We start from the raw sequence: 22,430 nt of genomic DNA, 5'->3' as shown, positions 1-22,430 counted from the left end.
AGGGGCCCACAGTTTCCTTGACTTTCTTCTTCTTGCTAACATACCTGAAGAAACCCTTCTTCTTGTTACTCTTAACATCTCTTGCTAGCTGCAACTCCAAGCCTGAGTTGCCCTTCCTGATTTCGCTCCTGCCTGCCCGAGCAATAGTTTTATACTCCTCCCTGGTCATTTGTCCAATCTTCCACTTCTTCCAACGGCGCTGCCTGCCAGTGCACTCAGCCTCACTTGGCAGGTAACAAAAGGGATGGAGTGGCCTTCCAGTTTCTGGAGAGCGGCTGACAACACCCGACCTTCTGCACTGAGGAAAAACTGACGTGAGACAAGGCAGGGGAGGTCATTCTTGTATTGGACCAACTTCCGGTGGGGAGAGAGAGCAGCAAAATGCAAGCTGCACTCTTTCCCCAGCAGCAGCTGGTCCATGTCATCTCTCTGATAGCCTGGATGCCTGGGACGGGACTCGGCTTCAACTCCAGGGCACGCAAGAGCCCTGGCCCGGGCAGGCAGGGGGAGGGGCCCGAGTGGAGGGGCGGAGCCGTATGAGCGTGGATGCAGATCTGTGTGCGAGCAGAGCATTGTGGGAGCAGAGACAGGCTGCCCGGCAGGGCCCGCCTTTGGCCCCTCGAGCTCGGCATGGAGAAGGGAGGGGCCTCGGGGACGCGGCGGGGCAGCTGTCGGCAGTGGGGGCCGGTGTGGGCGAGGCCGGGGGTTCGGGGCGCTGCGGTCTGCCCCGCGTCTTATAAGTCTGGGGAGAGCGAGGGCAGGCGGCAGCTGGGCAGTAGGACCTCATACTTACCTGGCAGGGGAAATACCATGATCACGGAGGTGGTTTTCCCAGGGTGAGGCTCATCCATTGCACTGTGGGTGTGCTGACCCCTGCAATTTCCCTAAATGCAGGAAACTCAACTGCATAATTTGTGGTAGTGGGGGACTGTGTCCGTGCTCTCCCCTGGTGACTGGTTGAAAAGACAGGAAAACTGAGATGTCTTGGGGAGTGTTGCTCAGTGGGCTGGGGATGCTTGGTCCATCGTGTAGCTGTGTGCTTGGTTGGTTTTGACAAAAGCCATTTTGCTTCTCTGTCTTTCTGACGGTTCTTTTTCTCATCTCCTGTAGCTCTTGGCACCTTTGTCATTGCTGCTGATAATGGGGCCAAGTGAGAGAAAACAAAGCTCAGCTCTGAAACTTTACTTGTGGCTTCCAAGGCTCTGTGCTTTCTTGACCTTCCCTGGTCTTTTGCAGCTGATCTGCTCTCTAGTCTGCTTTTGCCGGGGTGGGGGGGGGCTTGGACCAATGCCTTCTTTTGCTCTAAGGGGAGCTGCCCACCCACCTGCTCTGCTTCTTTCCCTGCGCCTGTCCAAAAGGCCTGTCCTGCCCGGTCCCCTCGTCCACCAGGCAGCCTCGCCCCCTGCCCTGGGGCCGCTTTGGCTTTTGCTGTCTGTTCTTGTCTCTTGGTGGCCTCCCTGTCTGTGCTATGGAGACCAGGCTGTCACAACCCTGTGCTGGAGGAGGTCTTTCCATCGCTTTAGGCCCCCCGGCTCCCCGAATGCCCTTAGCTACGCTGGGGCTTAGGGCGGCGTGGCCGCGTCACCCAGAAGCGAGGTTCCCTTTTGCGCACCCCTGACGGATGGAGCTGTTTTGACTTAACTCTTCGGGACGCTCCAACCCTCGGGCCTGGTCTACACGGGGAACGTAAATCGGTGCAGCTACGTCAGTCCAGGCCTTGGTGGGAAGAATTTTTCCGTCGACCTAGCTCCCGCTTTTCGGGGAGGTGGATGGCCTGCACCAACGAGGAAAACCCTCTCCAGGACCCTTCTCCAGGAACAGTGCCTTTCCATTTGGGGAGATTATGCTGACCTGTGACTACCAATCTCTCACTGTTAACTCTTACAGCAAACCAGGGCAAAGAAAGCCTATGCAAGCACTATTCTGCAGCCCCGATGCTCTTTTCTGCTCCTTCCCACCGTAGGTTAAGCAGGGTGGCTATGAACTCTAGCCTGCCATCTTTTGGTGATCTGTTGTAAAGGCCTTTTGAGGCTGATGTCATTTGCATGGTTCCACCCACCCCGGATTGCATGATGGGAGTGCTTGTTCAAACGGTCATTTCAGCTACTGTGGGATCCCCAGTCTCTTTGTAATTGGGGCAGGAGTAATGCAGTGTATTTTCCTGTTCGTTCTGAATCAAGGAGAGAGGAACTGTACCTGGCATTTGAGGCCTGAGAGCTTCTCCCTCGCCTGTAAAGTACTCACCCATTAAGAGGTCTGGGTTCCAAAGACCCAAAGCTTGTTGAAGGTGGGTGTGGATGTTTGTTTGGTTCTTGCTGGTCCGTGCTTGTAGGTTTCTTTCTTGTTGTCTATGGTGTGTAAAGACAGAGGCGTTTTTGAATCTTTTTGAGTTGTTGTTAGTGCTGAAGTTGTTTGCCTTAAAGTTATGTCACTCAATCTTTCAGGGTATGCTTTGGTTCCTGAGAGGTAAAAGTCTGCTGCGTGTGTGGTATTATGGAGTGAGGTAACAAAGGTTGGTGTTGCAGAGGTGGTGCATGTGCCACAAAAATCCCCCCTCCCCCCCCTGGCCAACCCCAGCTCTGGTCCCAGAGTCCAGAATTTGCATAAACCCTCCTGCTGACCTGTGACTAAGAATTTCGTTGCAGAGGTAGTTCGTGTGTCACAAAAGTTGTGTCCCACAGATGATCTCTCAGTGTGTAATCTGCAAAATTTCCTTGCCTTTTGAGCTGTAAGGAGCATTTTACCCGTCTATGAAGTTGTTTAAAACTTTTAATGTGGAAACAAGATGCCAGGCCAGCACTTTATATATGCCTGAAAAAGGACATTTAGTCATTAATAACTTTTTATCTGTAGTATAGATGCAAATATGTTTTAGAACTATAAAAGCTCTATTTTTAAACTAGAGAGATACATAACACCTAAAACTTGCATTTAGAGATTTCACAAGAAATCTGTACTAATAAAGACAAACATCCTTTTTCAATCTCTCTTATTTCACAATGCTTTGGAACCCATGTCCCTTGCCTAACGAGATTTATGTAGGTTCGGGTGAGTTCCGAAATCATGAACTGCTAAGTACCATTCTACTGTCCTTGATTTATATCACCGGAATAACTGCACTTTATTACCCCTGCCCTAATAAGAAAGAGACTGGGGATCCCACAGCAGCCAAAATGACCCTTTGGACAGGCACCCCCATCATGCAATCTGGGGTGGGTGGAACCATGCAAATAACATCAGCCTCAAAAGGCCTTTACAACAGATCACCAACAGATGGCAGGGTAGGGTTCATAGCGACCCTGCTTACATTCTCCCCCAGCCAAGAATTGGTGGTCCTGATAAATCACATTTCCTGTTATACCAACTCATTGGTATTGAATGCAAAGTTATGGCTAGCAAAAATAGCCACCCACCTCTGCCTTTTAGCATCCAGCTTAGCCCTTGTTAACACATAAGTCAGTGGATTGTTCTCTGTCCACACCTGAAACTGAGCACCACACAAGTAGTCTCGAAATTTCTCAGTGATCGCCCATTTCAAGACCAAGAACTGCTGCTGGTGGATGGGATAGTGAGTTTCGCTATCAGACAGTCCTCAGCTGGCAAAGCCTACAGATTTACATTTCCTTCCACTTCCTGGTACTGGACTGCTCCCAGACTCTCCAAACTGGCATCAGCATGCAGGATAAACGGTTTGTTTGGGTTAACAAGGACTAGGGCTTGCACATGAATCAGGCAAATAATTATTTCCCATAAAGCCCTGTTACTTCTCTCATCCCGCCATGTCCCAAATGGAGAAGAGAGGAGCCCCACCCGTGTCCCAGGCCAGGAACACCAGATTGGAGGGGGTTAGGGGACGGGACGGGACGGGACGGGACGGGACGGGACGGGACGGGACGGGACGGGACGGGACGGGACGGGACGGGACGGGACGGGACAGGACGGGACAGGACAGGACAGGACAGGACAGGACAGGACAGGACAGTCCAGTCCAGATCTGCTAGTGTTGCAAAGGAGAAAATTTCCTTTCTCAGCCTAGGTCAACTTGAATTGTTGTTGCAGTGGGGGAGAGATGTTTCTCATCTGGTTCTTAGATGCTTTGGTGAGAGAGGACAGGGAGAGGTTTTTTCTTTCCTCTGCAGCTCGAATCACACACTTCTTTTCTGCTTTTTGCTCTAGCTTGATTTCTCTCTTTCATCTCAATTTTCTGTTTCCTGGCCTCATTCCTGAGCATTCACAGCCCAATTCTCTATCCTAACTCTGAGTCCTCTACTGCACCCTGAATGTCTCATTCTAACCCCACCCCAGAGTCTGGACCCCCAGAGCCAGTGCCTTCATCCCTCTGCACTCCAATTTTCTGCCCCATGTACTCTGATATAGGGTGTACTCATAATATTAATTTGGATAATTTGATGAAAATTTAATTGATTAGCTTACATTTTATTTAATTTAATTGAGTTACAAAGTTACAGTTGCATTACTGCTATTCAGAAGATACATATGGCATTATATGCAACAAAGTTTTGGTTAATATACTCACAGCCTTCCTTGATAACCTGGTGGTAAGAGACACAGGACCAGCCTTGCAGTTCAGGATTCTCAATTCTTAAGTGAAAGATGAAGTGCTTCGAAAAAGCTAGTGTTACTTAGGGTTTACTTGTATATGTTAAACTTAAAATCAAAACCTAATAAACAAAGACTAAAAACGTAGGGAAACCGAACTTAGCCTAGTTCCCTTGAAACTTAAAGTTTAAGAACAAGTACAGCCTGCTGATAGTACATAGAGAGAGAGTGGAGGAAGTAAGTCAGAATGATAGAGCAAAGTGCTCTAGCAAGGTGGGTTACCTCTTTTATAGGGCACAAGGGCCGGAAATCCTTCCTCCTACGCCCAAATTTCATTCCTCACCCACAAAACATTAGGGTACATTTACTTCATAGGCTAGTATGTTTGTGCATGTTCATAACATGTACATATGCACATAAGTTACCTTGTAGCATACCTGTTAAATCTGTGGGTACAACACTGAAAAAAACCCTATGCCATTCTCCATTGTCGATTGGTCTAGGTAAAGGTCTTGGACAGGCATGGGTACTTATTTATTTAAGTAACATGATAAAGGTCGATTTTCCTCTCTGAGTAAAAGGTCACAATACAGGTATGCTAACTTTGCCTTAGCTTAACATACAGGATATGGCCTGTAGGTTCTCGTAAGTCATGTGTCTCAGTCCCCTAATCATTTTTATTGCCCTCTGCTGGACTCTCTCCAGTTTATACACATCCCTTCTCATGTGGATCCCAAACCCAAAAGTACTCACATTTCACCCATTGGCTCCAAAATGCCAGCTTTTAATATGTAAATAGGGTGCTGCCATGGTCAAGTCACTCCCGAGCTCTCCAGTGGATTCTGCTGTTGGAGAACAAGGTGAAAATTAGCCAGGATGTCACTCAGTCAAATCCCTGTGCTCCCCGCAGGTGATATCGGAAAGCTCCAAGATGGCTCACTTCCCTTTCTCTCATCAGCTTCAGGCCCCAGGGTTACAAATGCACAAACCAGTTGGGATTCTCCCGTGGCCTCAGGGTGTGGGGCTACTCTGAGGGGATGGACTTGCACACTTGGGCTATTAGTGCAAAGATACAATTTCAATTTCTCTAAGAGAAATTGGAGGGCAATTTATATTTGGTAAAAATCTTATTTAGTGAAAGGAAAGCTGCAGTGACAGCCTTTTTACTGGAGTGCAAAACACCTTCCTCCTGGGAGAAACAAGAAGTTAGAATTAGAAATTTACATCGTTTGTTCCTGTGTTGGTACAGGTTTAATTTTGCTTCTGTGTAGGTTTGTTTCAGGCTGTGACCATTTTGGTTTATTGGGTTGTTTTGGTATTTTTAGTTGGACTGGAGCTTTTAATTGACATTTTCTGGATCGAATGGCTGTCCTGCAACACCAGTTTTGACATAGTTCTGCATATTTTATTCAGATTTGACCAGTATTCAAGGATTCAATTCCTTTATAGGAGGTTTTAGTGGTCATGCTTATTTATTTGATGTTATTTTATTATTCTGCTGCAGCACACTTTTTTGATAAAATGTTGAAATTATTAATTTACAGCATTTGTTAGTTTTTATTTTTACAAACAAAGTTTTTCTTAATGTTTGGGTTTTAAATTAAGCCTTGTTTTTGGTTTCCATTTAGGTTTTGGTTACTAATGGGATCTTTAAGAGAACTTTGGATTCAGTACTAAAATTTGGACAGATTTAGAATATTTAAAGTAAACCCTGTTTACTATTTTGTTTTAATAAAGTTTGTATTGCTGTAAACCCTAGCCCGGGAGAGAGGAGATGAGCCTGGCCTTTAACTGAGAAGGAGCAGAGTCATGGCCTCCATGAAGGGTGGGGCCAGGTGATGGGGGAGACAGCCCCCCAATTTATTTGTCTATCCCATCTCAGTCCCCCATTAAAGGAGAAGAGTCTGATGCCACCCCTGCTGGTCACTGGGTGTCACTGCTGCTCCATGGGAAACATGCTCTATGCCTTACCCAGACTGGTGGGAAACACACTCTGTGCCTTATCGTGACTGGTCCGTGGGTGTCACTGCTCGTAGAGCGCAGACACATGCTGTGCATTACACCACCTGACCAGTGGGTGTCACTGCTGTATCAAGGGAAACACCTTCTGTGCATTACTCTGACTGCCCACTGGGTGTCACTGCCGCTCCAAGGGAGACATAAGAGCGGCGAGACTGGTTCAGACGCAAAGTCCATCTAGCCCAGTATCCTCCTGTCTTCTGACAGTGGCCAGTGCCAGGTGCACCAGAGGGAATGAACAGAGCAGGGAATCATCAAGTGATCCATCCCCTGTTGCCCATTCCCAGCTTCTGGCAAACAGAGGCTACAGGCACCATCCCTGCTCACCCTGGCTAATAGCCCTTGATGGATCTATCCACCATAAACTTATCTAGTTCTTTTTTGAACCCTGTTATAGTCTTGGCCTTCACAACATGCTCTTGCAAGGAGTTCCACAGGTTAACTATGCAACTTCCCTGAGTTTACCCCCACCCTCCCCTGGCCAGGTTGTATATGGAAAAGAGGATGAGGATGAGGAGAGCCATGATGTGTCTGTCAGTGGCTGGTGCCTCAGTTTCCTCTAGGCAGCAGTGCTGCAGGCTCCTTTGGTCTGTGCCCATGCAACTGTGTCTGGGGAAGGGGGAGTAGAGGCTCATTCTTCCCAGCCCCATGCCCCACCCCCAGCACCTGGGGAATCCAGGCCAAATTTAACCCTGGTAGCTGGGCTGGGATTAGCCTGGGCTGAGGCAGGGCTGGGGAGGAATTGGGAGGGAGACAGACACACCTGGTGTGAGGGAAGATCCTCCCATTCCCTGCCAACCCCCTTCACTCCTTGCAGCACAGCACCCCCTAGCATTTCTTTCTCTGTCATGGGAGCTGTCTGCTGCCTGCTTCTTCCTTAGCATCGTCTTTCCCCATCCTGAGGCACTGGTATTGCTCATCCTGTGCAAACAGGCAGGCCCCGGTGTGCCCCATGGCACTGCCCTGCAATTGTGGGGGCAGCTGTTGGATGGAGCCATATCAAAATATGGGAGTGGGCAAGGCTGGGGACCAGGACTCCTGGGTTCTCCCCTCAAATGTGGGAGGGGAGTGGAGATTAGGGGGTAGAGTAGGGGAGGGGCAGGGCTGGGATCCAGGTCTCCTGCTTTTTCTGGTTTTCTCCACATACCTGCAGCAGCCTCGGTCCTTTCAGTGCGTTTCTTGTTCCAAATTCATTTGCTGACTTGTGTAACTCACCCTAGAGGTGGCTGCATCTCAGTGTTGAGTGAGGCACCCTTGGCTGCATCACCTCCTAACTGTGTCTCTCTCCCCCTTCGGGTGACCCTGCAGCACTCGGCAAACATCCACAAGATCATGGGGCACTTTGAGCACTGGGCAGGCAGGGGTCAGGCTCCCAGCCCTTCCTCCAGAGAACGGGACCCAGCACCCCCTACTTTTTACAGGGATTAAAAAGGGGCAAAGGGGGGCAAATCAGAGGAGGGGGTGGCCAGGGTCTGAGCAGGGGGTGAAAATTGACTGGTCGGGGGGTCAAGCAGCTGGAGGCAGAGTTAGGAGAGGGACTGAAGGGCAAAGTCAGGGAGGTGGGAAGGAGCCGGAGTTAAGCCCAGAGGGAGGCGCTGCCAGAGGGTTAAACCCTGGCACAGGCAGGGACAGAGGGGTAACAGTTACCCCGGGGGGCTGAGACTCCAGTGTTTGCAAACATGGGTGGGGGGAGCAGAGGGCTTTTTTATTTCCCCTCACACAGGCAGCACCTCTCAGCGTGGGCTTCCCAGGGCTGAGCTCTTAAAGGCACAGGCATCCCACTGCCTAGACACTGCAGCTCCTCTCTGATGTAACCTACTGAGGTGCTGCAGTAGGAGACTCAATTCAGTGAAACTGGGCATTCCCTATACGTCCCCTAGTCAGGGGGCTGTGCACCTCCTTCCCCGAATTTCCCCAACACCCCCTCCCTCAGTGGTCAGGTAGTTACATGCAGCGCTGCCAATGTTGTCATTGGTTGCAAATTTGAATGGAAATTTAAATGTTAACATACACTTTAAAAGCAGATACAATGTATGAAAAGTACTTGTACCTGAGAAAGTAAAATAGGTTTGGAAAGTCTGGACAAAGCCTGGTTTCCTCACCCAGCTGTTGTGTTTGCTGACAATGTCGGTGTATTGGCTTCAGCAGTGTTGGCCAACCTTAGAATTTCAAATGATGATTTGTAAGCGAGGTGTGAATGAGCTCTCCCCTGGCAGCTACTGATGACCAGGGTTGGGAGGAGGCTTTGGGACCAGACTGTATTTACATGAACTCACTTACTCTGCTGAGGTATCCAGCAGACAGAGCTGGGCTGCCTCTGCTCTAGGTGCCCAGAGGAGGGAAGGTGTGTGGGGCTCCAGCCTGGGACTCTTCCTCCCTCCTGCCAAGCCCTGACTATTAATCCCAGCCCTGGCACTCCTTTCTTCAAGCGCCATGTGGGCCAGAGGAAACGTGTGGTAGGAAGCACAAGAGCCAAGCTTGTGGACAGCAGGTGAAGCAGCAAGAATCCTAACCATCAGCAGGGCCGGCTTTAGGCCGATTTGCCTGATTCCTGGGAATCGGGCCCCGCGCCTAAGAGGGCCCCACGCTTTAGGCGCCTTTTAAATTTTTTTTTACTTACCCCGGCTGCGGTCTGCTCCGGGGTTTCCATGGCCCCGTTCCCCTGACCAAAGCGCCGCCGGGAGCGTGGCTGCCCCACAGCCCTGCTCTCTCAGCTGGAGCTCTGGCCGGAGCACCGAAAGCTCCGCGGCCCTGGCTGGAGCTCTGGCCCGAGCACCTCAAGCCCCGTGGCCCCATCTGGACCTCCGGCCAGAGCGCGACAAGCCCCGTGCCCCCGGCTGGAGCTCCGGCCCGAGCACCGCAAGCCCCCTGCCCCCGGCTGGAGCTCCGGGCCCTTTAAATAGCCCCCAGAGCCCTGGGGTAGCAGGGGGCTCTGGGAGCTATTTAAAGGGCCAGGGCTCCAGCTGCCTCTGCCACCCCATCCTTTAAATAGCCGCTGGAGCCCCGCTGCCCCCATGCATTCTCCAGGGCTCCCACAGCTATTTAAAAGGTCTGGGGCGGGGTAGAAGCAGGAGAGCCCCAGGCCCTTTAAATAGCCCCCAGAGCCCTGGGATAGCGGGGGGCTTGGCGGCTATTTAAAGGGCCGGGGCTCCTGCTGCCTCTGCTGCACCCCCTGCCCTGCCCGCACCAGCCCCACCCCCCGCTGCCTGCAGCCAGCTCTGCACCCCCTGCCCACAGCCAGCCCCACAAAACCCCCTGCCTTCTCTCCAGCCAACTCTTGCCACACACCCCTGCCCGCACCAGCCCTGCACTGTCCGCCCTGCCCTGTCTCCAGCCAACCCCTGCTGCACCCCCCTACCTGACGCCAGCCAGTCCCATACTCCTGTCTCCAGCCCTGCCAACCCCTGCTGCACCACCCTGCGGCTCTGCCTGAAGCCAGCCCGCCCCACACTCCCCTGTCTCCAGCCAGCCCTGCACCCCTTGCCCTGCCTGCAGCCAGACCCTACCTCCAGTCAGCCCCTGCTCTGCTTTTAACCAGCCCCATGTCCACTGCCACCCTGCAGTTCCCAGGCCATTAACCTGCACACCTGCTTCAATGACGGGGGCAGGAAGCAGCGGGGACCCACACATGTGCACACCCCCAGGGAGTGGCGGTGACCCACACATGTGAAACAGCAGTCGTTAATAACCAATCAACAGCATATATGATGCAATGTACATAATAAACAATTTTATTATTTATATAGTTATGGAAAGTAAATAGTACATGGAAGGCTTTTTTTTTACACTTTTTTCTTTTTAAGTCATCCCTGCCAGGGCCCTGCAGAAAGTGTTTGAATTGGGCCCTGCACTTCCTAAAGCCAGCGCTGACCATCAGCATAGCAAGTTCTAGAGCCCTAATCCATTGTGGACACCCTAGCCAAAGATGTGGCTCTTGGAGGTGTGAGTCACCCCAATAGGAGGGGAAAGATTCACTCTTACACACCTAGAAACAGGGAAGTTGAGCTCTGGGGCTTTACCGTAAGGTCTCACTGAGATTGGAACTCAGATTACAGGACTCAGAGCCCTGAGTGCTGCCCATTACACCATGGGACCAGCTTAGGCTACCGTCTCTGCACATTGGTGACCCTCATGGGGCTGCTTGTGTAAGGGGGCTCTTGGCCCTTTACTAAAACTTAGTGTGTGGGGGGGGGGTTGGTTGGCTAGTTCCCAGCACCAACTCCAATAGGGTTCCCCTGTGCAGGTTCCAATCTTGCTCACAGCAAGGCCTGTGTTTTAGCCAGTATCTCACCCAGGCAACACCTCTGTACAACCCACTCAGACACTCTCAGTTCTCTCCCCACCCCAAGTAAATCCTGTTCTGCTCCTTTCATAGAGATCCCTGGGGCACCACCTCACACTGTGTCCCTGAGGGGTCAGGCAAACTCTCTGCACCTGAAGCCTCTGCCACTCACCTGGTGCCCCATAGATCAGCCATAGCCCTGGTTCTTCTCCTCTCTCTAGAGTGTGAAAGGAGCCAAGTCAGCGACTCCATGGGAGCTATGGGGCTGCAGAATCAACAAAGAAAAAATAGGTGCTCAGCGCCCACTGGCAGCCAGCTCCTCCCCCGCCCACTACAGGCCTTGCTGACAAGCTCCTCCTCTTCCCCTTCAGCACCTCCCACTTGCCAGTGATCAGCTGTTCAGTGGGGTGCAGGAGCCGCTGGGTGGGGAGGGGAAGGAGCAGGGACGGGAAGAGGTGGGGGTGGGAGAGGAATGGGGCAGAAAGGTGCAGGATGGGAAGAGATGGGACAGGGGTGGGGGGGTGGGGCAGGGCCTGGGGACAAAAGGAGGGATTTGTCCCGGACCCCAGACCCCTCTAGGGCCGGCCCTGAAGGGAAACGCTGACTATCACAGTGACAATAAAACTGACCAGCATTCCAGGGGAGACTGAGGGAGATCCACACTCATCAGGTCTCTTCTCTCCTGCATGGTGAGCCAGACACTGCTCTCTCCTGGCTCTCACTCTAGCAGCTGGACAAAAAGGAGCCATTTCCCCACAGGAAGTTCATTGAGTGCCCCTGTGGTGCTGAGGGAGCTGGCACTGCTGCTGCCTGTGGGACTGGCAGGGGGGTTGATGTCTGCACAGACTCTCAGCTGTCAGGCCGGAGGGGGCACTTGGGACCTTACCAGACTGGCTCAGTGAAGACGGGGGGTTGACAGAGCAATACAGATGCTCTCCAGAGCACGGAGCAGCATCCACCCATGCAGCCAGGCAATGAGCATTTCCCACAGCCTGGAGCCGAGGGGGAGGCGGTAGCTGCTGTTCCAGCTCCTAGGGGACAGGCCATGCCAGCCAACAGACACTTCTTACTCACCACAGCTAACGGTGCCGGGTTCCTCCGGTGGGGGTGTGAAGCAGCCGTTCGTTTTTCTGTCCTTTCTGTGTGCAACTGCTGACAAAAACATCCCAGACAGAGAAGCAACAGGCCAAAATGCTATCATGGAGCTGTTAAAGTAGCTCAGTCGGGCAAGCACTAGACTGAAAATCTGAAGGTTTTTGGTTCAATCTCAGGCTTTGACAGGCCCTGTTTGTGCAGGGAAGGCTTGTTTTCTGGGAGCACAGCAATGTCTGCACCCAAGATGAGTTCCTGAGCTTGGGCTCTGCAGTAGGAAAACACAGAATGAGCTTCTGCCCCTAGTTGGTCCACCTCACCTTTAATAATGAGAACTGTCTTTCCCAACATGGTAGGAAGAAAGTGAGGCAGGGCAGCCCTCAGGAATGTTGCCAGAGGGCTGATGGGCAGGGACTGGGGATGGAAGCTCCTCTGTGCCTCTGAGCAAGGGCAGTACCAGGGAAGGGGCATCTGTAAAAGTGACCCAACACACCTCTCCTCCTCTGGGCACCTAGAGCAGAGGCAGCTGGTGCTGACAGCTCCAAGGGAAGGCTTAAAAGCCACAGAGCAGCTGAGGTCAGGCCTAGAGGAGGGCAGGACCATGCCTATGTGTGGCCTTCAGACAGGCACAAAAACACCCAGCCAGGCTGCTCCCTGCCATGCCAAACACCCACTGAAGGTCACCAGCATGTGGGGCAGCTGCTGATGTTCTGTGGCCAACATCACAAGATGGTAGGAAAGCAGGGCCAGCCCCTATATTGGTGCCTCTGACTGGTCCCACTCACGGTGCTCACTTTTGCAGTGGGGCAGGAGATTTTATCCCAAGAGGCTTTTCCTGAGCTGGCGAGAAGCAGAGAAACACCCAGACTCCGAAAATGCTATGTAGCAAGTACCCTCCAGCACAGGGACAGGCGCACACGCCGGCCCAGGCAGTCGCCCACTTTCTTTGGCAAGCCAGGAATGGCAAAGGGTAGACTGGAAGCACTTGGGGCTCATGCCCCCGCCTTTGTGACACCCAACTCCCAACTCCTTCCCGGGGCTCTAGCTGAAGCCTGAGCAGCCAAGAAGAGGTTCCAACCCTGAAGCGAGCAGGACTTTCAGCACAAAGGTAAAACTGCAGAAAAACCACCACCAAGGGACTCAAACCCTCAGTTTTTTGATCCACACTCAGATACCTTATTCATTAGGCCACATGAAGGGTTCCTGGGACTTTTTTTGCCTCTCTTTTGCCTACCTGCTTGCTCTTGTGGTGAATGGTGAAGATAGTCTCAACAAGCCCATGTAGCTCAGTTGGTAAAACATCAGGCTTTTACTCTGAAGGGCCAGGGTTCAAGTTCTTGTCTGGGTGTTCAGCTTTTTAGTTGCCTTGTGTGTCAGGAACCAAATGATTCCTGGTGCTGTCCACCAGCCACATGCTGATTTCCAGGAATCAGGAGAGAAGCCACATCCACAGGAACAGGCCTAGAACATGCAGTCTCTGGCTGGCAGGAAGCGCTGTGGGGCCAGGTGCTGAGAAAGCTCAGAGGGAGAGCAACAGAGAGGAGGGGAAGAGAGACAGAGAAGCAATGAGTACAGAGGGCAAGTGTACAGGGGGTTCTGGTCTGGCTATTGTGGGGAACTTCCCTGGTTTATACATGACCCTGGTGCAATTGGCCAGAGAAAGGATCTGAGTCCCCACCCCGTTACCAGAGGCCTGCCTGACCCCAAGGACTCTCTTTCTACTCTCATGTGTGGCAGAGTCCTCGTAACCCCAACAAGGCTGGGCCCAGGAATCCTGCTGAAAAACCAATACTAGTCTGGTTGGGGAATTTGGTTTGAATATAGTATTAGGATTCTCTTCTGATTTCTGAATCAGTTCAGCTCAGTCTTTGTCCTCCAGGTGTGTTTCCAGCTGTTGAGTTATGGGGGAGAGAGGCCAAGTCATGGTGTCTCTACCCTTCTTTCATCGTTTCTTCCAGCTTGTTAGGAAGCTCCTTTGCTAGGATGTGAATCAAGCAGTGTCCATCCTCACAAGGCAGACTTGTACAAACCATATGATCATTATATGAGAGTGGTGAATATGGGGCTTCCAGGGTGCTGCTTTGAGCACAGCGTGCCACACCTGGGCTTCCATTGCAATGGAGACGTACCCTTAGAGTCCATCTCTCCTGGGATAAAGATGGCAGCAGGGCTGGCCTGGGTCATCTGACTTGGGCTCATGGACGTAAATCTGAGGGGCTAAAAACTGTGGTGCAGATATTTGTGTTCACACTGAAGCCTGGGTTCAAAAACCCTCACCCCTCGTGGAGCCTCAGAGGTTGGGCTCAAGCCCATATGTCTGCACTGTAATTTTATAGAGGTTGGGAGGCAGTTTAGAAAGTGGAAATAGTAAAACTGCATTGAGGGGAGTTTATCACTGACCTATCAGCTCTTAACACCCAAACTTTCAGTAACTCTATTATCAGTGCCTGTGAGTGTAATTTAAACCATAGGTCCATCTAGTTCTGAATCTTGTCTTTTGACAGTAGCCAATGCCAGATGCCCCAAAAGCCACCACTGGGAGTTGAATCCAGGATCTCCTGTTTACAAAACAGGTGCTTTAACCACCTAAGCCATGGTACTTGCTGTTACTTAAAGCATTGTGTCTGCCCACACCTGACTGTCTGCCAATACCCACTGGGCCCTGACAAACATTGCTCATGTTTGGCTTCTGTAAAGCAGAGGAGCAGGTGAAGTTTTGCTCCCTAGGTGTGTGTGTGATTCTTTGGACTCATAGACTCATAGACTCTAGGACTGGAAGGGACCTCGAGAGGTCATCGAGTCCAGTCCCCTGCCCTCATGGCAGGACCAAATACTGTCTAGACCATCCCTGATAGACATTTATCTAACCTACTCTTAAATATCTCCAGAGATGGAGATTCCACAACTTCCCTAGGCAATCTATTCCAGTGTTTAACTACCCTGACAGTTAGGAACTTTTTCCTAATGTCCAACCTAAATCTCCCTTGCTGCAGTTTAAGCCCATTGCTTCTTGTTCTATCATTGGAGGCTAAGGTGAACAAGTTTTCTCCCTCCTCCTGATGACACCCTTTTAGATACCTGAAAACTGCTATCATGTCCCCTCTCAGTCTTCTCTTTTCCAAACTAAACAAACCCAATTCCTTCAGCCTTCCTTCATAGGTCATGTTCTCAAGACCTTTAATCATTCTTGTTGCTCTTCTCTGGACCCTCTCCAATTTCTCCACATCTTTCTTGAAATGCGGTGCCCAGAACTGGACACAATACTCCAGTTGGGGCCTAACCAGCGCAGAGTAAAGCGGAAGAATGACTTCTCGTGTCTTGTTTACAACACACCTGTTAATGCATCCCAGAATCACGTTTGCTTTTTTTGCAACAGTATCACACTGTTGACTCATATTAAGCTTGTGGTCCACTATGACCCCTAGATCTCTTTCTGCCATACTCCTTCCTAGACAGTCTCCTCCCATTCTGTATGTGTGAAACTGATTGTTCCTTCCTAAGTGGAGCACTTTGCATTTATCTTTATTGAACTTCATCCTGTTTACCTCAGACCATTTCTCCAACTTGTCCAGATCATTTTGAATTTTGACCCTGTCCTCCAAAGCAGTTGCAATCCCTCCCAGTTTGGTATCATCTGCAAACTTAATAAGCGTACTTTCTATGCCAACATCTAAATCGTTGATGAAGATATTGAACAGAACCGGTCCCAAAACAGAACCCTGCGGAACCCCACTTGTTATACCTTTCCAGCAGGATTGGGAGCCATTAACAACTACTCTCTGAGTACGGTTATCCAGCCAGTTATGCACCCACCTTATAGTAGCCCCATCTAAATTGTACTTTCCTAGCTTATCTATAAGAATATCATGCGAGACCGTATCAAATGCCTTACTGAAGTCTAGATATATCACATCCACCGCTTCTCCCTTATCCACAAGGCTCGTTATCCTATCAAAGAATGTTATCAGATTAGTTTGACATGATTTGTTCTTTACAATTCCATGCTGGCTATTCCCTATCACCTTACCACCTTCCAAGTGTTTGCAGATGATTTCTTTGATTACCTGCTCCATTATCTTCCCTGGCACAGAAGTTAAACTAACTGGTCTGTAGTTTCCTGGGTTGTTTTTATTTCCCTTTTTATAGATGGGCACTATATTTGCCCCCTTCCAGTCTTCTGGAATCTCCCCCGTCTCCCATGATTTCCCAAAGATAATAGCTAGAGGCTCAGATACCTCTTCTATTAACTCCTTCAGTATTCTAGGATGCATTTCATCAGGCCCTGGTGACTTGCAGGCATCTAATTTTTCTAAGTGAATTTTTACTTGCTCTTTGCTTATTTTCTCTTCTAAATCAACCCTCTTCCCGTAAGCATTCACTATACTAGACATTCCTTCAGACTTCTCAGTGAAGACCGAAACAAAGAAGTCATTAAGCATCTCTGCCATTTCCAAGTCTCCCGTTACTGTTACCCCCTCCTCATTGAGCAGTGGGCCTACCCTGTCCTTAGTCTTCCTCTTGCTTCGAATGTATTGATAAAAAGTCTTCTTGTTTCCCTTTATTCCCATAGCTAGTTTGAGTTCATTTTGTGCTTTTGCTTTTCTAATCTTGCCTCTGCATTCCTGTGTTATTTGCCTATATTCATCCTTCGTGATCTGCCCTAGTTTCCATTTTTTATATGACGCCTTTTTATTTTGTAGGTCACGCAAGATCTCAAGGGTAAGCCAAGGTGGTCTTTTGGACAAGTCTACACTACAAAATTAGGTTGGTGTAATTACGTTACTTAGGCTGGCAATGCAGTATATCAACCTAATCCCAGTGCAGATAGCGGCTCAGCTCTCAGAACTTTCTGGAACTATGAAAGGGAAGGGGCCCAGCCTCTGTAGCAGGAATGCAGGGCAGGTGAGTTCATGATGGGCATTATGGGATACTGGTGGAGGCCAGTTATGGTGTTATAATGACCAGCAGCATTTACACTGACAATTTGTCACATTAAGTTTGCTGCACAAAGCTCTAGGCCTCTCGTCGAGGTGGTTTTATTTTGTCACCAAAACAGGGCAGTTTTGTCACCAGACGTGGTATTGCAGCGTGTGCACCAGCCAAAAGCTGCTGAACGAGGGAGCGTTGTGTGTTTTTCTCACACCTGAGCAATATAATGATGCTGAACTAACTGTAGTGCAGACCTGGGCAAAGATTCACACACACACACACAGCTTGCAAGGAAAAGCTCACCTGCTCCTCTGCTTTGCAGAATCCAAACACAAGCAAAGCTTTTCAGGCCCCGGTGGGGATGGCAGGGAGTCAGATGTGCGTAGACACTGTGGTTAAGCCACAGGTGGGCATCATGGCTTAGCTGGTTAAAGCCCCTGTCCTACAAACAAGAGATCCTGGGTTCAACTCCCAGTGATGCCTTGTTGATTAACTCTTGGGGCACCTGGTGTTGGCTACCGTCAGTGGACAAAACACAGAGCTAGATGGGCCTTTGGTCCGGCCCAGTGTGGTAGTTTTAAATTATACTCACAGGCACTGATAACAGAATTACTGGAAGTTTGGTAGTTAAGAGCTGATAGGTCAGTGGTCCAGCCTCTCACAGATGGGTTGAGCCCTGCTTCATGCACCGTGTGTGAGAATGAAAATACTAAACCACCCTTTGAAATAACAAATGCAGCAGGACGTGTTATTGTCCCTGCCTCAAAGCAGACAGACCAATGGAGAAATGCCATTGAGTCCAGGGTAATACTCCACTGCCATTTTACCTTTTTTGCTTGCTAAACTCCCTCCCAACCTTGAGGGCTCCCAGAGCCCAATATTGAGCTTGAGCTGAGATGTCTACAGTGCAAATTTACCACCCCAAGGCCAAAATCCTCAGGAGCCTGAGCTGGCACAGGACAGCCTTGGGTGTTTCATTGCAGTGTGGACATAGCCGAGCATTATGTCTACACTGCCATTAACACACCCAAGTCACTATTCTCAAACCCTGAGTCAGTTGAATCAGGCTTGTGGGGCTTGTGCTGCAGGGTTATAAAATTACAGTGTAGACACTTGAGCTTCAGCCCAGCCTCAGAGACCCCACGAGGGGTGAGGGTTTCCAAGCCTGGGCTCCAGTCTGATCCCCAGGAGCCCAAATCAGATCATCCAGGTCAGTGGGATTTTGTCACAGTATAGATGCCCTCTTAGGATATGTCTACATTACAATGTAAGCCCAGGGTTAGCAGAAGTCATGTCAGCAGCCCCAACACATAAACATAAACCACGAGGAAAAGACCCATCCCCAAATAAGCTGGGCAGTGTCCTTCTCCCTACGGTTTGTAAGTCCAGCAACCAAAAGTCCTTAAACATGAGCTCCCCCCAGCACTCCACTCACAGCTGTTGTCCTTAGTCAGTGCAAGCCCAGAGGTGTCTCTGTAGAGTTCACCTGCCATCCTGAGTGGAAAAGAGGGAAAATAAGAAGGCACTGTACATCACTGTCTTGTCTAGGAACTCACTCATCCCTCCACTGCCACCCTATCCTAAAGTTGATTTAACACCTAAATTTTAGTATTCGGACCATAGCCCACTTGGTCCTGGAACCCTTGTCCCCCGCCTACCAAGTGCTATTGAATTGAGGGTGAGTCCTTCAATCAGGGTCTGCCAAGCACAGCTGTGCTGCCCTTGATTCACACAGCAAGGATAACAACTCTTTCTTTCTCCTGTCCCAATAACAAGGAGACTGGGAATCCAACACGAGCCAAAAGTGATCATTTTGGCAAGCAATGCAACATATTTCCAACGTACTGTAAAATCCACATGCAGACTCATACACGAAACCTTGCAAGAAAATCTTCCTGAGGGAGTCTGAAGCACCTGCTGCTGGAGGGAAGGAGGGAGCCGTGGTTTGGGATTGAGGGGCACTGGGAATAGGAGAGGACTGTGGGTTGGGATTGATGAGCAGTGTAAAAAGGAGGGGGCTGTGGGTTGGGATAGAGGAGAAGGGTGAAGAGGAGTAGGCTCTGGATGGGAATGAGGAGCAATGTGCATAGGAGGGGCAGTGGATTGGGACTGAGGGTCACTGGGAGTAGAGGGGACATGGGTTTAGGCTGAAGAGCATCATCATTTGGGTATCCAGCAGGATAGAGGAAGGCCGCAGGTGATTGTAATTCCTTAGAGATATTCTGTTTTGTTTTCTGTGTGTGTGTGTGCATGCAAGGGAGGAAGATGCTGTGTGCCCAGAGGCCTTTATTCCTCCAGGCTGCAAGCACAGAGAGGATGTCAGGAAGTTGCCCCTTCAAACCCACACACACACAAAGGCCCTTCTTAGGAAAGGCACAGTCTTGAAGAGAAAAAGTAACACCAAAGAGGACATCAGAAGAACAAAGTTTAAAGATATAGTGAGTAGTTTATTACCTGACCAGGGACTTGAACCCTGGACCATCAGATTAAAAGTCTGACACTTTACCAGCTGAGTTAGCCAGGCTCACAGCAAAAGATGGTCAAGTTATGCAGAGGAGAAACTAGTCAAGAAAAAGGGAAATGGATACAATATGGGAAACCTGCTGCTCTGTCTCTCTTCCCAGCCCTGGCCTGGCTTGGTATTAGTGCAGGTTAAAAAGACAGGGAAATATTGGCATCTACCAGCCTTTCATAGCTGTACAAGACTCAGGCACAGTACAGAGGTGCCCATCTGCAAGTGCCGAATGGTTGGATTGGCTAATGCAGCCTGTAGACGTGCAGGGCACACTGGGATATACAGCCAAGTGTCCATCACCATCATTATTTCAGAGGGATAATGATAATGATGGGAAGCTTCACAATTGACTCAGTAGTTGCATACAAAGGTGCACGTTTGGCAGTTACATTGGGAAATTCTGGCTCCTTCTCATGCTCAGGTTGGCCATCCCAGTCTAGATGTAGAAGTTACAACATTGAAACTTGAAAGAGGGACCAATTTCCCCATCATTTCCCACCTTTACATCCAAACATGATGACTTTCTGAATGAACCTGCCTCGTTCAGCCAGAAGATCTTGGGGTGGGTGTAGGAGTCACTGGGTAAAATTCTTTGGACTCTGTTCTGAATCAGGTCAGAGCAGAGGTACCTAGTGATCTAGACTGGCTGTAAAATCTATATATCAACCCCAAATATGGTGTGAAATTAATCCTCAGGAATGGCTGTTCCCCACCCAGACCCAGCAAAGGGCTTTCCAAGGAATGGGGCTTTTGAGGAAGGAAAGAAGAAAGATATCCTTCTCTCCCTGCAGGAACTGGGCTCTTCACTTTGGACAGAAAGGAGGGGAAGGAAATGGCCACATGATGGCAGCAGAACTTAAGAAATGAAACACAACAGGCTTCTGTGCACATTGATTCTGCACAGTGAACGAACCTGACTCCTGTATCATGAAAAGCCAAAAAGCCATTTCTTTGTATGACAGTGAGAAAAGAGTTCCAATCATTCCTGCCCATTTACTTTTGAATTATTTTACATTATAAAGAAAATTGTAACAAAATTAGTCTGAGCTTGAGCTGCCTGTTATTAAAAGCCTGTACCCCAATTCAGTTCCAACTGCCCTGCAAGAAACACCCCCAGGTCCCTGCTCACCCCAGGAAGAGGAAAAAGAGAACCCCCCACTGGACACTGTCCTTGGCTCCAGGCTGCTGTCCCGGGGTGTCCCAGGGCGGGACTCCCCCATGCTCCGTGACAACTGGTGGCAGAGGTGGGATCTACTGCATCCTGTGGACGGCACTTCCTGCAGTAAGTGACTGGGGAGCAGTAAAACTAAAGGACAGTTTTAGGGGTGATTAACTCCTGGGAGTGTGTGACCAGAGAGAAGGACTTTTGCAGTAGCAGGGTCCCCCGGGGGATTGCAGTGAGTGTTCCCAGGGGCAGAGGAGTCTGCAGCTCAACCCTGGCAGAGAGGTGGTGACCTCAAGAAGGACTGGCACACTAGGGGTCTCCATGGAAATCGTGGGGAGCAGCGAGCACCCCGGCCTGTGAGTGGCCAGCAGGAAGATGTATGCCAAGTGGCGCAAATGCGACCTGGTGGAGCTGTGCAAGCAGAGGGGGCTGCGCAGTGGGAGCCTCACCAAAAACCAGCTGATTGCCCAGCTGGAGGTGGGAGATGGCTTGAATGAACTGATCCCTGTCTCTGAGGGAAGCAGCCTGGCAGATGCAGTGCAGGCACCAATGTCTGTCTCTGCTAGTAGTAGTCAGCCGGCGGCTGAGGGCTTCCCGAGACCCCCCCTTCCCGTGCCTAGGGGAAGGGCAGGGAGGAGCCCAGCGAATACCGAGGGCACCGTGACCCCCCCCCCCCGGCCAGCAGGGGATCCTCCCGGCAAAGCTCACCCTCCAGGAGTGGATCGTCTCGGCCACGCTCGGCATCCATGGAGCAGAAGCGGCTGGAATGGGAGAGAGAGCTAAAACTGAGAGAGCTGGAGGATCTTGAGAGACATAGAGAACATGAGGAGAGACAAGGCCAGCGGGAACTGGAGGAGAAAGAGAGACAGCGTAATCATGAGCTGGAACTGGCGAGGCTGAGGGGCAGCGGGCCCCCAGCTGCAAGGAGTGAGGCGGGGCCCAGGACTACAGGGAGCTTTGATAAGTGCATCCTGGCCCAGCGTAAGGAGGGAGAGGATATGGATGACTTCCTGGATGCCTTTGAGATGGCCTGCGAGCTGCACCTGGTAGATCCTGTGAACAGGCTCAGAGTTCTCACTCCCTTACTGGACCCCAAGGCCGTGGCATTGTACCGCCAACTGGAAGGGGCGGAGAGAGGTGACTACGAACTATTCAAGCAGGCCCTGCTGCGCGAGTTTGGGCTGACTCCTGAGATGTACCAGGTGAGGTTCCAGAGTCAGTATAAAACCCTTGAGGTCTCATATCTGCAAGTAGCCGTCCGCATGGAGGGATACGCCAGCAAGTGGGCAGATGGGGCCCAGACAAAGGGGGACCTGGTTAAACTGCTGGTACTGGAGCAACTGTATGAGCAGTGCCAATCTGACCTGAGGCTGTGCTTGAGGGACCAAAAGCCAGAGAATCTGCGACATGCAGGGCAGCTGGCTGATGAGTTTGTGAAGAGCTGGACGGGAGGTGGCAAGGAGGAGTCCCAAAGGAACAGGCTCGCTGCGATGCAGAGAGAGAGTCATCCTGGGACCTCCCAAAGGGGGAATAGGGAGAATCCCATCCCAAGGGGAACACCCAGTGTCAGGGACAACCGGCTGGTTCGAGGAGACCAAGGGGACATGAGCTTCTATAAATGTGGCCAGAGGGGCCACATACGGTCCCAGTGCCCCAGGGTCAAGAACAGACTGAGCAGACTGACTCCACACCTGGTTAACTTGGTAGAGACCCAGCTGGATGAGGGGCAGCATTCGCAGGAAAGGGGGGCTGGCCGCGTACCTCCTGCGAAGGAGGGAGAAGGGTGCCCAGTCAGCTCCTTTGGGGGGCTGGATGTTCCAGGCTCTGAGTTTTTGGTTTACAGGGTGGGAGCGGGGCTGCCCCTCCCG

General features: G+C 50.7%; 1 long non-coding RNA gene and 3 other non-coding genes across 6 annotated transcripts in view; 2 read left to right on the top strand and 2 right to left on the bottom strand.

Annotated features, from left to right (window-relative positions):
• Positions 1–22,430, bottom strand: part of LOC127040999 (uncharacterized) — a 341,937-nt gene that overhangs the window by 243,858 nt on the left and 75,649 nt on the right. The window lies entirely within an intron of this gene.
• LOC127041022 (U1 spliceosomal RNA) lies at positions 786–949 on the top strand. Its single transcript, XR_007771605.1, has one exon. It is a non-coding gene; the product is annotated as a U1 spliceosomal RNA (small nuclear RNA).
• On the top strand, positions 17,292–17,365 carry TRNAV-UAC (transfer RNA valine (anticodon UAC)). The gene has a single exon. It is a non-coding gene; the product is annotated as a tRNA-Val (tRNA).
• TRNAK-UUU (transfer RNA lysine (anticodon UUU)) lies at positions 19,334–19,406 on the bottom strand. Its single transcript has one exon. It is a non-coding gene; the product is annotated as a tRNA-Lys (tRNA).

The sequence above is a fragment of the Gopherus flavomarginatus genome, assembly GCF_025201925.1.
Source record: "Gopherus flavomarginatus isolate rGopFla2 chromosome 13 unlocalized genomic scaffold, rGopFla2.mat.asm SUPER_13_unloc_1, whole genome shotgun sequence".
Taxonomy (NCBI): domain Eukaryota; kingdom Metazoa; phylum Chordata; order Testudines; family Testudinidae; genus Gopherus; species Gopherus flavomarginatus.
This window is presented reverse-complemented; position numbering and strand designations above follow the sequence as displayed.